The following is a 15,472-nucleotide window of genomic DNA, read 5'->3' on the forward strand; positions in this document are numbered from 1 at the left end:
CATGCCGGTGGGGGGGGGGGGCGGGGAAGAGGACTTAGCGAAATTTTGATGCGGGGGGTGGTTAACTCGAACTAGTAGTAGCGCGCGTACAGAAAACGCGCTGTAGCTAACATATCTACAGCGCGTTTTAGGGAAAACCACTACTGCTAATGGAAGCAGTTATTTCTTTTGTTTAGTAAAAACATCAAAAATATACATTGGTCATCATTGACCTTTTTGTGTATAATCTAAATAGTCAACATGAATCCTCACTGTACCTGTATAGGTACAGGCGAGGATTCATATTGCAACCACAAACCATACACATATAGTTCAATGAAGACCAAGTGCTCGAGATAGGTTGAGAAGCAACATATTTAAGGTGGTAAACACCTTGTTTGCCTAGCAGTATGGGACTAAACTTAATTAGTTGCGGTCTTACTTAGTAGTAGCGAGGTTTGAGCAAAACCGCTGCTACTAAGTTCTTTAGCAGTAGCGCGTCCACTGGAAGGGCGCTACTACTATATCTAGCCTAGAGGCAACACCGTGGCAATTATAGTAGTAGCGCTCTTTTCACCTAGAGCGCTACTGCTACTAGGTCATTAGCAGCGCTCTTTTCTAAAGCTCGTTGCTGCTAATTAGCAGTAGCGCCTATTTTTAGACCGCGCTGCTGCTAAGATTCTGTGTATAAGGTTTTCCCTAGTAGTGAGTACTGTAGTCAGCAGCTTAACTTGTATAAGTACTGCTAGTTAGTTGTACTGATATTAAATGATGCCTAAAATGATGTATCATGTATCTTTAGCATGATCTGTTTCAGATAATAAATGATGCTTGAAATGAATTCTTGTGTAAGTGAAGGCTTGCTATGTTGTTGCAGCCAGCTATTTTCTGTTTCCTCATTTGGATTACTCAGTTATTTAGTTCATTATTACTTGGGAAAAGTACTAAAAAGGGCAACCTGGTGCATGTAGCTCCCGCTTGCGCAGGGTCCAGGGAAGGGTCCGACCACTTTGGGTCTATAGTACGCAGCATTTCCCTACATTTCTGTAAGAGGCTGTTTCCAGGACTTGAACCACTTGGGAAAATTACTATGAGAAAAAAATGATTATCTGCATTGCATTGTTAAATGTTGTACTTGGGCACAATACCTTTTCATCCATCATTTACACTGTGAATCCAATACCAGTTGCCCATGCTGATTATTTCACTTCAAACAGGCCACCTAGTGGCACAAAGCTCCATCAGAAACAGAATCAAAGTAGTGTAGTGGCATGGCCATTGACCTGTGGCTGGCATCTAGACACCACACACATACATATAGAGGCACATTGACTATTATTATGGCAAGTACTGTGTCAAGTACTCCATGTGTTTTTTGTTGGCAGTTTATCATGAAATTGCAGGTACCCCGAGAGGCCCTTGAGTTTGCCGGAATGTCAATTAACTTCCGTTCCGGCAAATTCGGGTACTCCATATGTCCTATTTTCAGCAAAGATCATGCTGAAATTTTCCGTGAATTTTAGCATGACTTTGCTAAAAATAGGACATATGGGGTACTTGCGACTAATGCATGGGCCAGGGTATCTTAGTACTTAGTTAAGTAGGATCCACTGCCCCGCCATTCTTGCTGCATTAAACCATAGGTGGCAATAGAGCCAAGTGATTAGGCCCAACTTAGAATTCTCGTTAGCATCGGTAAACCCTAGATGATAAATCCAACATGATGATAAACCCTAGAATCCGCTTTTAGGATGCCTCGGTGTCGACAAACCCTAAATGATGAGACCATGATCTTGTTCCTTGACAATAACCAACCTTTTGACCAAACTTTTTTCCTATTTAAAGCGAAACATGGCCCACAACGATGAGGCCGGCGGTTCGGGCGGCAAGCCATTCTGGGAGCTGTCCCAGGAGTTGGAGGAAGAACCTCACCGCTATGAGGACGCCGCGGAAGACATCGATCCTGACTACACAACCACTAGTGGCGTCGGGGATGACACCACTGATGGTGCCGCCGAGGATGCCACCACTGATGATGGCGGCGCACGCACAGATGACAGCCAACCAAAGAGGCAACGGCGCCCGAGCGTGCTTGCCACCGTCAAGGAGGAATTTACTGAAGTGAAATCCGACGGGCAACCGACGGCGCCCAAACAAGTAGTCAAGGGGTACTCGGTTCAGCTCGGGTGCATTCTCCGGAGCACCGCCTCGATCAACACCGAGAACCTAAGGCATAAGGACCGAGGGAATTTGCGCAGCCTCCTCTTCACGAAGCTGCACGAACGATACAAGTTCCCCGCTGAGTTTGCAAACACACGCCTCTCAGGGAATAAAGTGAACAATGCCGCCCTCACGAAGATGAGCACGGCCCTGTCTACTTGGAGAAGCACGGTGAAGGCAATGATTGATAAAGGTGATAGTTATGACAAGATCAAGGCGAAATATCCTTTGATGAGCGAAGATGACTACAAGGAGTTCAAGATCAAGTGCAAGAGCCCCGCAACCTCCGAATCAAGTCAGTGGGGGAAAGAAATGCGGCAGTTGAACTTAGGGGTCCACCAACTCGGTCCCGGCGGTTACAAAGTGGCGGAGCCTGTATGGGACAAGGAGGACGCGGAGCGTGCCGAGCAAGGCCTACCGCCCCGCTTCGAGAAATACAGTGACAAGCAGACCAGGAACTTTCTCAGGGCCCGGTACAAGGAGGACCCGGTAACAAAGGAGCTTACCACAGATCCGAAGACCAAGGAGCTTGAGCTTGTTCTGGTAAGGAATACACCCCCGCGTAATTAGCTCCATATGGTTGCACTCTAATTAATCCCCAATATTTCTAAATGGTTCACGTTCCTTCCGCAGGACAAAGAAAGTAGTAGCGCGGGGTCGTCTCAGAGCTCCCCTTTCGACACCCCTTTGAATAGGGCGCTGAACGTAATGAAAAACAGGGATAAGCTCGATAAGCCGACGTCAGCTGGTCGTGTGGCCGGCAAAGGCTTGTCCACAAAATGGTCGTCATACTATACCGCTGGTGCGCGAAAGGAGAAAAAGACTAGCTCGGAAAGCCAGTCGCGCGAGGTTGAAGCACTCAAGGCACAAGTGGCGCGGATTCCGAAGCTTGTCCAAGAGCAAGTGCAACAACAACTTGGAACGACGCTCAATGCCATGGTGCCTACGTTGATTCATGGGCTGACGACGTGGATTGTGGGCGGCCAACAGGGGCCTCCCCCGGTTCCCAGCTTCACGGCCAGCAACTCGCATAGCGCGCAGGCGGCGCCATTGGTGTCTCCGGTGGTGCCATTGGTGTCTCCGGCGGAGGCGGTATTCGTGTCTCCGGCGCCGGCACGGGCATTGGAGCTTAATGCACCCGGGTGTTCGCCGGGCGGCACCTCGCCAGCAAGCGGCCCCTCCGTCAGTTGCACGCCCGCCGTTGGCGGTGCCTCGACATTAGCCGAGCTCGACGTCATCACGGTACCTAAGCCTCTTGGCCGATGACTTCATCTCCTTGCCTTTGACTGGGCATCCCTGACGCCCTACATGTTTTCGCAGGGCGCCGTCAACGTTCCTTGCACTCTCCTGCACTTCATGGGTGGCGAGTTGGTCGATGTCGCCAAGGGCAGAATCGTTCAACCGGGCAACCCCGTGTTCCACGGTAATCTGATGCCACCCACAATGTATAGGGTTGAAGTGGTTCCGGTGCTGCCAGGCTGCGACGAGCTGTTACCTCCGATTAGACCCACTGGGGCCGACGAAGAAGATGATATGACCCTCAGCGCCTGCGTAAGCTGGCCCCTGCTTTGGCCGAAGAGCCAGATTCGTTTGGGGGCGGGGGACACCACCCCACAGACAAGACCGCCAGTCGTGCCGGCACCAAGCCATGGCAAGAACGCCGCAACGCTACCGGACATGCCGGACATCCCTATGGCACAGGATTCGGACATGCATATGCAGAGGATCCGGACGACGACGACAATGGTACATTTACCAACGTTGATAAGTACTTTGAAGAACATGGGTACGATGACGAGTTCTGCGGGCCTCCTTCTCAAGAACCCAACCAAGACGACCCCGATCTAGCTGGTACGTCGGAGAAACCCAGTTGCAACAGGCGTCGTCTGGCGTTCAGTTCTCAGGAGACGCCTCCAGCTGCCGCCTTCACCGAGCCTCAGATAGCTGAGGTGCGAAATATTATCAGCCCCAACACGCTCAAGAAAGCGGTCTGTGAGCAGAACTCGGTCCCATTACAACACATCAAGAAGAAGAGCCAGAAACGGAAGCCTAAAAAGGGCGCCGGTGCGAGCCAGCCGGCACCGAGTACGATCCGTGCTCAGGACGGGCCACCTTCACCTAAGGATATCTCGAGAAGGGTGCATGTGGCGGGTAGGGCGATGCTACCGACAAATATGCTCAATGCTGCAACCGATGCTATGCGGAGTCTGCACGACAGTGTTCTTTCTTTGGAGTAGTGGCGTCTAAGAGAGAATGATGTGGCATACCCGGTTTTCGTGGCCAAGGTGCCAGAGGACAAGGGCTTTGTGGATGGCGACATCGGGGGTACGATCGTCCTGCGGTTTGATGACATCTTTGCTATGTTTAATCTTCATCCGCTGCACTACACCTTCGTTCATCTATTTTCGCTGAGTATGGAGATGCGGATCATTAGAGACAAGACCCCGGACATCGTGATAGTCGACCCCTTCTACATGCGTGCCAAGCTCTTGAGCAGCGCTGGGGACCGCCAAGTCGCGAGTTCACACCTCGAAAGCGTCATTCTGGCAAACCCAGATAAGGATAACTTCCTTGTGGCTTACTTTCCCAAGTAAGTCATCCCTTAACCGCCCCGTAACATATGATTTCTTAGATTTCGATCGTTCTTTTTTTTCTAACATTCCGTGTTCTGTGCAGTAACACACATTGCACACTCATCCTCTTAAGCCCCAAATATTCCATGGCCACATATTTCGACCCGAACCGTGATTCCAAAAAATACTACACAAATATCAAGAATGTTCTTGATGATGTTCTCTTCGGCTATGCCAGATCTGGAGGCAGCTTCACTAGGGCAGTTCGTAAGTATGGCAAGCACGTGCGTTCGCCCACAATACGACGTTCTACTGCGTGAAGCAGCCGCCTGGCGGTCAGAAGGATGCCTACTACGTCCTCCATCACATGCGGGCGATCGTAAGGGACAATCATCACCTTCTGCTACCAGATAATCTCAAAGATTGGGCCGCGAGCTTGTCGGCAATCCAGGACGCGGACATCAGACAAGAATTCTTTTGCATCCAGTCGGAGTTTGCGGACATCATCCATCAAGATGTCCTTCATACCTCGGGGCAGTTCTTCCTCAGACATCAACCGTCCAACAGTGAGATAGACGGAACGCTACAAATGCAGGATGACAACGCCCGCGATTTCATGACCATCACGACAGACGGCGGCTTCATCCACGCTCATGTCCCATGAGTCAAGTCGAAAGTAGTGATGTGTAGTTCTGAAACATTGATTGGCTCATGTTGTAATTAAACTTTAATGAATTGTATGTCTCTTTGGTTTGGACAGTCGTTCAACTTAGATGTAATCGATGCTATTTATTAGTAGGACCATGAATCGTGCTATTAATGTCTTGCTTTTCTCTTCCGATCCTTTTGTTGCATACTTATACATTGCTTATGTATGCATTGTCTGTTGTGTGGCTTGTGCATAGAGATGCCGTCGTATGTCGTGTACAAGGGTAAGGTTCCCAGAGTCTACGACGACTGGGAGGAGTGTCGGAGACAGGTTCACCGTTTCAGCGGTAACAGTTACAAAGGGTACACCACTAGGGCGGAGGCGGAATCTAGATACGCCCGCTATCTAGCGGGAGAGAGGAGGGAGTGTTGGAGCAACCGGATGAAGACCAGTTTCATCGCGATGATGCTCATCGTGATGACCGCAGCTCTCTTCTATGTGATGGTAGTTTAGATGATTGATATCGACTTGTAATGTGAAGACAAACTCGATACTCGCGGTCTCGAGACTTGTAATGTTTTATCTTTGTTCGGTCTTTTGAATTCGGAGACTAATATGATGAATTGTATTCGGAGACTAATCTTCTATTGTATTCGATGAATCTGCTGTTGCTGTGTGCTGCTGTCTATATTCTGTCAAATAATATATTTTGTAACCTGTGCAAAAACCAAAAAAGTAAAAAAAATAAAACCTAATATTCATACTAATGGCGCATCACCAGAGAGTGCGCCATTAATATGCCAAAGTATACTAATGGCGCATCACCAAACAGTGCGCCATTAGTATGCCAAGTATACTAATGGCGCATCCACCAGCAGTGCGCCATTAGTATGCCAAAGCACATGGTTAAATATGGCCCCCGGGAGGCATACTAATGACGCACTGTGTGGTGCGCCATTAGTATACCAGATACTAATGGCGCACCAGAGGTGCGCCATTAGTATTAAATACTAGTGGCGTGACACTAATGGCGCACCAGTGATGCGCCATTAGTAGGCAAAACTGGTGCACCATTAGAGGGCCTTTTCCTAGTAGTGTGCCGTCGACGTAGCCGAAGACCCCGGCGCCACGCAGTTGGGGTATGATCTGCGTGCGCCATAGCACGTAGTTCGTGCGGGATAGCTTCTCGGTGACCTGGCCATTGAGACTAGGTTGGAAGGAAGCGCCGGAGGAGGAAGACATGGTGCGGCTTCGACACGGGTTGTTTTGGTAGCTAGATGAGTTGAAGAAGAGGGGCTCTGATTATCACGTGCGAGCGGAAATCGTCTTGCTCTGTTGGGAGTGACGTGTTCATGTTATATAGTAGGGGAGCCAAAACTCTAGATGACGTACAACATGCGGTTACAAGAGATAAGACTTGGGAGAGAAGAAAGGAGAAGATAGTTACAAAAATATCTCAATCTCATACAAACTACCTCCTAGTCTATATCTCTATCATATCCCGTGATACACATGGCCCGCATATGTATGATGTTTGACACTGACAACTTTTGTCAACAAATCAAAACCCCGTGTCAGGTTCAGTACAATTCTCACAACACTAATCATTTCATTTGCAGCAGACTGTGCAATCAACACCCATGCCGACCACGGAATCATCTACTCATCCCTCCTTCCTACACTTGTAATCTTATGATATTTTGTCGATCCAAACTCTATGCTTGAGATTTGTAAACTCTATGCATGGAGGGAATAAAGATTTTTTATTACAAACTGTACTGCTCTGCTCTGCTCCAAACTGTACTATATTGTTTGCCGACAGTCCCTATGACGATAAACTAAGCCCTTCGCTAAATCAGCTATAATCCTCAATCTTGGTGCTTTTGAAAAATCCTCCTATCCAATGATCCATTTGGCATTTATTCATAGAAAAGAAGCCTATGTGGATCAATGGAAAATTGGAAATTGCTTCAACATATTCTGATGATCACCGAAATTTCCGAACAGTTAACTGCAGAAATATAAACACTTTACAGTACCTTCTTCTTCTTCTTTTTCAGACATGGATCAGCAGAGATGGAGCTTTGGTGTCAGAGAGAGGGTTCAGCAGCAATCGACACCGTGGATCAGCAGAGATGGAGCTTTGGTGTCAGAGACAGGGTTCAGCAGCAATCGACACTGTGGATCAGCAGCAATCGACGGTGGATCAACAGCAGCAGAAGCTACACTGTGGAGCAGCAACAATCAGCTTCAGAGACGGCGTCGACCTCCTGTGCGGAAGCGACGGCCTCGATTCCGTTGATCCACGGCTTCCCAGCAAGCGTGGCTCGAGGACGGAATAGTTCTCTGCGCGGCGGAGTTCCTGGTCTGCTTGGGGATGACTGAGGAGGCACGACGGCGTTGAGCTCCTGTGCGGCAGCGGCAACTGGAGTGGGAGAAGACGACCTGGATTCCGGAGTGCGAGGAGCTGCTGTGCGGAAGCAGCGGCCGGCGACAGAGAGAAGCTCCAGGAGAAGATGTAGGTCAGCGGCAGGAGCTCTACCGGCCTGGAGCCTGGCCGGCGGCAGGATCTTCGCACGCTTGGAGCCTGCAGGATCTTCACCATAACAGTTGTGACAATTTCAGGTACGACTGTGCTCTAAGTACGTCCGTCTCGGTGGCCGTTGGATTACCATTGCTGACACGTTCCTTCCTAAATCAGTGCTTCTAGTAAACACTCCCCACGTATATAGCATCTCCTCCCGCTAATTTCTCCAAAAAAAAATTCTCACCGTCGATAATTAATTATGTGCTTTTAGTAACAACTAACTGGTTCCCAGAAATTATGCTAATTGTTTTGGTAGTTCTTTTTTTGCGGGCAATTGTTTTGGTAGGTTGTGATTGCTTCCAACAAACAAACACGAAAAATATTGCTTCCCACTAATTACATATTTGCTTCCGATTTGTTTTTAGCGGGACAGATTTGCTTCCGATAAATAAACAAATAAAGAAATTTAATTGCTTCTGGATGATTTTTCTATGCAACGCAAACGTGCCATGGAAACATTTATTTATGGAAGCGCATGCGATGGAAATATATTATTCAGAAGAATCTGCTTTGAAAATAAAAGTACTTCAAAAATTCGTTCCAGATGTATATATTCTCAACTAAAAAAACAAGTGTATATATTCTCGATTGAAACTAGGACGTCTATACTGAAACATTGGGTTGTAGGCAACATGTAATCCCTTGAAGCATCAGGCAGTAATGCTGGAAGTATACCTGATTAGTGTGTAAGAGAAATTCATTTATTTGGGCACATAGGAAGCCTAGTGTGCTGTTGTTTGAAGCATGATTAGTATCTAACCGAAATTTTGTTTAACTGTGTAGGAAGCATAAATGTTTCCTGAAACCTACACCTCTTGGTTATTGTGTAACCGAAGCTTCATTCTTTTGGGCAGGAAGCAAAATAGAGACATTTGCGATACAAAATTAATAAGATGGTGTAGCATACATGCGCATCGAGGCCTGCCATGAGCATGCCCACATGCTGGCAAACTTTGGTGTAATTTCGTGCTTGGCAAGAAGCACACCATGTTCAAAGGTGGTGGTTCGGATAGGCCGATAGGGCAAGTCTGGATGCACTTTTTTTCACATCAATAAAACGGACCCAAAAATTTTCCACACACTAGCATTACCATGCCAAGCATCCATATAAATTTCATTGAGTTCTGACATTTTCTAGGGTTTTCTCGGTGAAAAAAATCCTAAAACACTAGCCGAACGTGACGCAACATGCATTCGATGTCCAAATTCCTTCAAATTTTGCATGGAGGCCTGCCATGAGCATGCCCACATGCTAGCAAAATTTGCCATAATTTCGTGCGTGGCAAAAAGCACACCATGTTCAAAGGTAGTGGTTCAGATAGGTCAGTAGGGCAAGTCTAGATGCACTTTTTTTTCACATCAATAAAATGGACCCAAAAATTTTCCACACATTAGTATTATCATGCCAAGCATCCATGATCAGTTTTATTGAGTTCTGACATTTTATGCATTTTCTAGGGTTTTCTCGGTGAAAACCGCCAAAACAATAGCCGAACGTGACGCAACATGCTTCTGGTGTCTGAATTCTGTCAATTTTCGCATGGAGGCCTGCCATGAGAATGCCCAAATGCTAGAAAAATTTGGTGTCATTTTATGCATGAAAAGAAGCACACCATTGTACAAAGGTGGTGGTTCGGGTAGGCCGGTAGGGCAAGTCTGGATGCATTTTTCACATCAATAAAATGGACCCAGATTTTTTTCACACACTAGTATCATCATTCCAAGCATCCATGAAAAATTTCATTGAGTTCTGATATTTTATGTATTTTCTAAGATTTTTCCGGTGAAAACCCAAAAAACACTAGCCGAACGTGACGCAACGTGCGTTCTGTGCCCGAATTCCTTCAAATTTTGCATGGAGGCTTGCACTGAGCATGCCCACATGCTGGCAAAATTTTGCGTCATTTCATGCATGGAAAGAAGCACACCATGTTCAAATGTGGTGGTTCGGGTAGGCTGGCGGTAGGGCAAGTCTGGATGCATTTTTTTCACATCAATTAAATGGACCTAGATTTTTTTTTCACACACTGGCATCACATGCCAAGCATCCATGATAAATTCCATTGAGTTCTTGCATTTTTTGCATTTTCTAGGGTTTCCCCAGTGAAAAGCCCCAAAACACTAGCCGAACGTGACGCAATGTGCTTGTATAAATGTTTATGAATTTGAAAAAAATTACGGGCTTTTATGAAACGTTTGTAAAAGTTGAAAAGAGTTCCCGTATATGGAAAAAAGTTCATGAATTTGAGAACAATGTTTGTGAATTTAAGAAAATGTTCACGAATTTAAATGGAAAAATATTCGGGTAGAGCGTTCGGGTTGGGCGGAAGGTTCCGTCTCAGAGTACATTTTTTCGACATTGTTCAAATTGACGAAATTTTTCTAGGGCCTTGCATCACCATTCTAAGGCAGCATGCCAAGTTTAAAAATCTGCATGGTAAGAAATAAAAATGATTGGAGGGAGTATAAAAAAGGTTCGGAGGGAGTATTCCTTGCCAACAGAACATGTACGTGATGCTGTACTCCTTGAAGAAATAAAACAAGAAATATATATTGATTTCCTTCCTTTCAAAGCAGCGCACATTTTTCTTATCTTCTACTGGAAGCATGGATGCATGAGTCCAACCGCATGCACAACAATAGGAGCAGGCTTGGGGAAAAGGTGCTACAAACCAGGAACGAGCAGGGTAAATAGGCACAAAAAAAAACTATAGGCAAGATAAAAAGGATCGGAGGGAGTAATAAAATCAACATAACTAAGGAGTCCTGTTGGTTAAGACTGTTAGTATTTTGTGTGGTGGTCTTGAGTTCGAATCACGTTGGACACTGACTTTTTAAATTTTAACTGTAAAGTAAAACGTTCGTAAATGGGCCAGCCCATGGCGGAGGTGGAAATGTAATGTATCGGCGCATACCATGTACTTTCAAAAAAGACCATCCTGTCCTCTATTATGAAGGGGTATGGGTTAATCTCAGCCATTGATGTGTTTAGGGGGGGGGTGTATCGAAGCAGAAGTGTAAATAAATAGCACAACTTTTGTTACATATGGAGAACATGGCAGTCGTACATGCCAATTAATACAATACACTTATATCACAACACTCTCGGATATAGAGAGCCATTTATAGAAAAGAGTTCTGGATGGAATGCATACATGATGATTATCATAGATAACATAAAAAATTAATATTTAAGTTTCACCTACTTTCCTCTTCAAATTGGCCCATCTCAGTACCATTGCCACATAAATCTTGTCCTGCAGCCCTTCCACAAATATGAAATAAGCAATTCTCCATTTTTGTTTAAACAACAGCACACAGAAGACCACCCAAAGGCCAAGGATATACCCAACAGCCAAACCAAGGTAAATGGATATATCATTGGATCCATCTCCGTGATCTACATGTGTAGGGCCACTTGAACTATTTCCTGTACAATTGTTCGTCAAGGGGTAACCACATAAAGCAATGTTCCCAATGTAGTTAGATGCGTCAAAAGTCTGGAATTGATTTCCAGTTGGTATCCTTCCAGACAGAGTGTTGTATGACAGATTCATATAGCTTAAAGATGTAAGAGTTGTCATGCTTGGAGGGATTTCGCCAGAAAGCTCATTGTTTGACAGGTCAAGGGATTCCAATTGCATGAGTTCACCAATCTTCTCAGGGATTGCACCACTTAAGCTGTTCCACGAAAAGTTCAGACCTTTTAATGCAATGAGAGCCCCAATATCTTGAGGGATCACTCCAGTTAAATTGTTACATGACAAATCAAGAACCACCATATTGGAGATATGCGTGGAAAATTCAAGTTGTTGCCCTTTAGTAAGAACAGATACTTTTTCCCCGAAGAAAACATAAGCAAATACTCCAAAGTACACCTGAGGCCCTATTATACTACCGATGGCATTATAAAGAACACCACTATGTCCAGAAGGACGGGCCATTGCACTCAAGTTAACTAATGAGTCGGGCACGCTTCCCGAGAAGTTGTTGTGTGCAAGATCTATATACTGTAGCTCTTGAATCTTTCCAATTTCAACCGGAATTCGTCCAGTAAACATATTCTACCGCAGACGTAACAATGCTAAGTACCGTAACTTCACCCCAATCCAGATAGGTAGGTCTCCGGAGAATTTGTTATATGAAAGATCAACAAAAACAAGGTTGGGGCAACTTTGAAAGACTCCTGGGAACTCTCCTGACAGATTGTTGGTATTCAAATTTACCACATTAAGATTATTCATGGGTGGGTTAGAAGCCTCTTCGCAATTTGGAACTTCCCCTGTTAGCTTGTTGCCTGATAGGTCTAGCAGAGTCAACTGTGTCAATGAGCATAATGAAGATGGAATGGGGCCTGATATGGAATTGTTATAAAGACTAAGATCCTGCAACAACGGTGCTCCAAAATCTGATGGCAATGTCCCTGATAAAGAGTTCACTGATAAGTACATGCCTTTAATATTTCTTGGAAATTTTGGAACTGCACCGGTAAATCTGTTGTTGGAGAGAGCCATTATTTCTGCTGCCATAAATTCCATTGTTGCCGGTAGTGTGCCAGTTATCTGATTTTTGAACAGATCCACAAGTTCTGCCCTTGAAAATCCAACCCAAAACCAATCTGGGACTGTAGTTATGCTTGCATTTGCAATCATAAGGATCTTAAGGCCTGTCTGTGATCTAATCCATGACGGGAATTCCGGCCCTAGCTTCAAACCCTCTAAGAGAAGCACTTGCAGTTTGAATGGAGGAATCCAATTCGGACTGACCTTGATCTGAAGAAGTGTCTTGCCCAAAATTAAGATCTTCAAATTTGTGAGGCTTTTTAGGTGATCTTCAGTGACCACACCATTTAGTTGGTTGACTTCTAAATCCAAAACAAGCAATTCGGTGAGTGACCATATCCATTTCGGTATAGGTCCTGTAAGCTTATTTTGAGGCAGGGCCAAGAAGGTCAGGTTTATAAGAGGTCCTGGACTACTGGGCATGGCCCCGCCTATAATGTTATCTCCCAAGTCCAACTCTTGCATCTTGTTCGAATTACAACTTGGTAACCGCTCTATCAACTCCGTGATATCCCCTATGGTGTTGCTGAATGATAGATCTAGTATCTTCAGATTCCATAGATTTTTGAATTTGATGGTATCATGTTGGACATGAGATTATTCCCCCCCGAAATAAGCTTCTTCAAGAGAGGCCATGCTGCCAATATATTCTGGAATAGGACCATAGAAGCGACAACCATCCAAACTCAGAGCGATGAGGGACATTGAGTTCCAAAACCAGTGTGGAGCAATGGTGGTGTTAAAGTAGTTCTGTGAAATGTCAAGCACCTCGAGTGCCGTAAGATTGGATTGACCAAGGACAAAAACTGTGCTTCTTAGGCCAGTTCACTGTAGGTAAAGGTTGCTAAGATTGGGAAGCATGTTGATTCCATGGACCCAATCTACTACAGTGGTAAGGTTCATAAAGCTCAAGTCGAGGTGCTTCAGTGATGGCATGTATGAAAGCCACCAAAGATCACTTGAATACACTGGATTATAGCTTGGGAGTTTCAGATCCACGTAGGCTAGCTTGGAGAGATTCCCAATCTGTGGGGGTACTCTCCCATAGAACAAATTGTATGAAAGGTTGTGATATCTAAGGCTTGGAAAAGAACCAATGAACTCCGGTATCTCAGTCCAGTTGAAGTTATTGCAGCTCAAGTCTAGATACCTAAGTTGCTGTAAAGTAACCAAGGAGTAGCTTATCGCACCTCTATATGCAGAGTATCTGAGGCAGTCTTGAGCACTTCCACGAAGATTGAGCTTGACGACGTGACCGGTTTTGTAGCTGCACCTGACGCCTTTCCAGTTGCAGCATTCTTCACCTCGCCTTGACGACAGGTTATTATTGGGGTCCCAGAGGTTCTCCTTGCTTATGTCAGGGACTGCCTTGTCATTTGTTTTTCTTTGAGGTTCTTTTCTGAATCATGCACTTTCTCTGTTGAGTAAAATCTAGTCTCTGGGTCCTTGGGGACCGTTCAAAAAAAACTTCTCTGTTCCATAGATCGTGGTTTCAGCCCGCCGACGATCGCACGTCAATTTCTTTGTGCTCTAATCAACTAGCTTCCGCTCCAATCTTGACCACTCTACCCAGCAGAATATCGTCGTATCCTTCGCTTCCTCTAGATCAACAATCCCAACCTCTTGGAAACCGTGCTTTGATACCACTTGTTAGAATTAATCCGAGGCGACCGTCAATTCGTCGAGGACAAGTAATCACATAAGCACGAGCATGACATCGGGATTTGTTAATGAGGTTTATCAACATGGCTACATTCCGAGGACATGATGACGGGCGCACCTCCCAATGTACCAAATCACTTGATACAGTCGACAATAAGCCCTCCGAGGCCACCAGACAGCGCTCCGACCACCGTGCCACGGCCGGTACAAGCATCCCTACCATGGGCGCCTTGACCATACCTCTCGTGATCTCTGTCTTAGCCTACATCTTATGTCTAGTCTTTTTGGCTACCCCACGGTGCCCTTAGAGCATCTCCAACAGCCGCGCCAAAAGGCGCGCGCATGGTAAACTTGGTTTTTAGCGTGCGCTGGACGGTTTCGCGCGCTCCTATAAATTGCGCACGGGAAAGGGCGGCAGCTCGCGCGCTAGTTTTGGCGCGCCGCTTCCGGCGCGCCTATAAATTGCGGCGCTCGCCACGCGCCTATCCATACTGCCACGCGCGCCTCGTAGCTTCTTCGCCGCTCCAGCGCCTCCACCGCTTCCTCTCCTCGCCGCTCCAGCGCCCCGCCACCGCCGCGCCACCATGATGCCGTGCCGCCGAGGAGCGTCGGGCTACCGCGGCGTCCGCCAGTGCCCCAACGGCTGGTACTCCGCCGAGATTCGGTCCGGCGACGTCCGGCTCGGCCTCGGTACGTTCCAGACCTCGCACGAGGCCGCACGCGCCTACGACGCGGCGGCGTGGCGCTTGGATAGGCCGCGCCAGCAGATGAACTTCCAGGATGTCCACACGCGCCAGCAGGCGCAGGACGTCGCCCCTCCGCCTCGTCTTATCACGGACCAAGACCGTGCGGAGCACGCTCGGCGGCGCTGCCGCCTCCTCGTCGCCGAGGAGGACGAGCGGGCCATGGCGGAGTGGCGCCGGCACCACCCGGAGGACGTCGCCAACGAGGAAGCCTTCTGGGCAAGGCGCCGCGAGGAGCAGACGGCAAAGCGCCGCGCGGAGCGGTTGGACAGGCGTCAGCGGAAGGCCCTGGCGTTAACGCAGTGCGAAATCGTTCAAAATGGTGGGCAGACGATCTTTTCGTCTGATGATGACCGTTGGGAGGACATGTGGCTCGATACCTCGGACCAGACCAGCGAGGATGGCGATGATGATGATGATGATGATGACGACTGCGAGTAGGCCGTAGTTGCACTATGTAGTTGCACTATTTAGTAGTTTTTTTATGTCATTGCACT

At 46.9% G+C, this 15,472-nt stretch overlaps 1 pseudogene; it reads right to left on the minus strand.

The window, feature by feature from the left end:
* Positions 1–11,199: 11,199 nt before the first annotated feature.
* LOC119332861 lies at positions 11,200–14,455 on the minus strand (annotated as a pseudogene).
* Positions 14,456–15,472: the final 1,017 nt, after the last annotated feature.

This window comes from Triticum dicoccoides, chromosome 7A (assembly GCF_002162155.2).
Source record: "Triticum dicoccoides isolate Atlit2015 ecotype Zavitan chromosome 7A, WEW_v2.0, whole genome shotgun sequence".
In the NCBI taxonomy this organism is placed as follows: Eukaryota; Viridiplantae; Streptophyta; class Magnoliopsida; order Poales; family Poaceae; genus Triticum; species Triticum dicoccoides.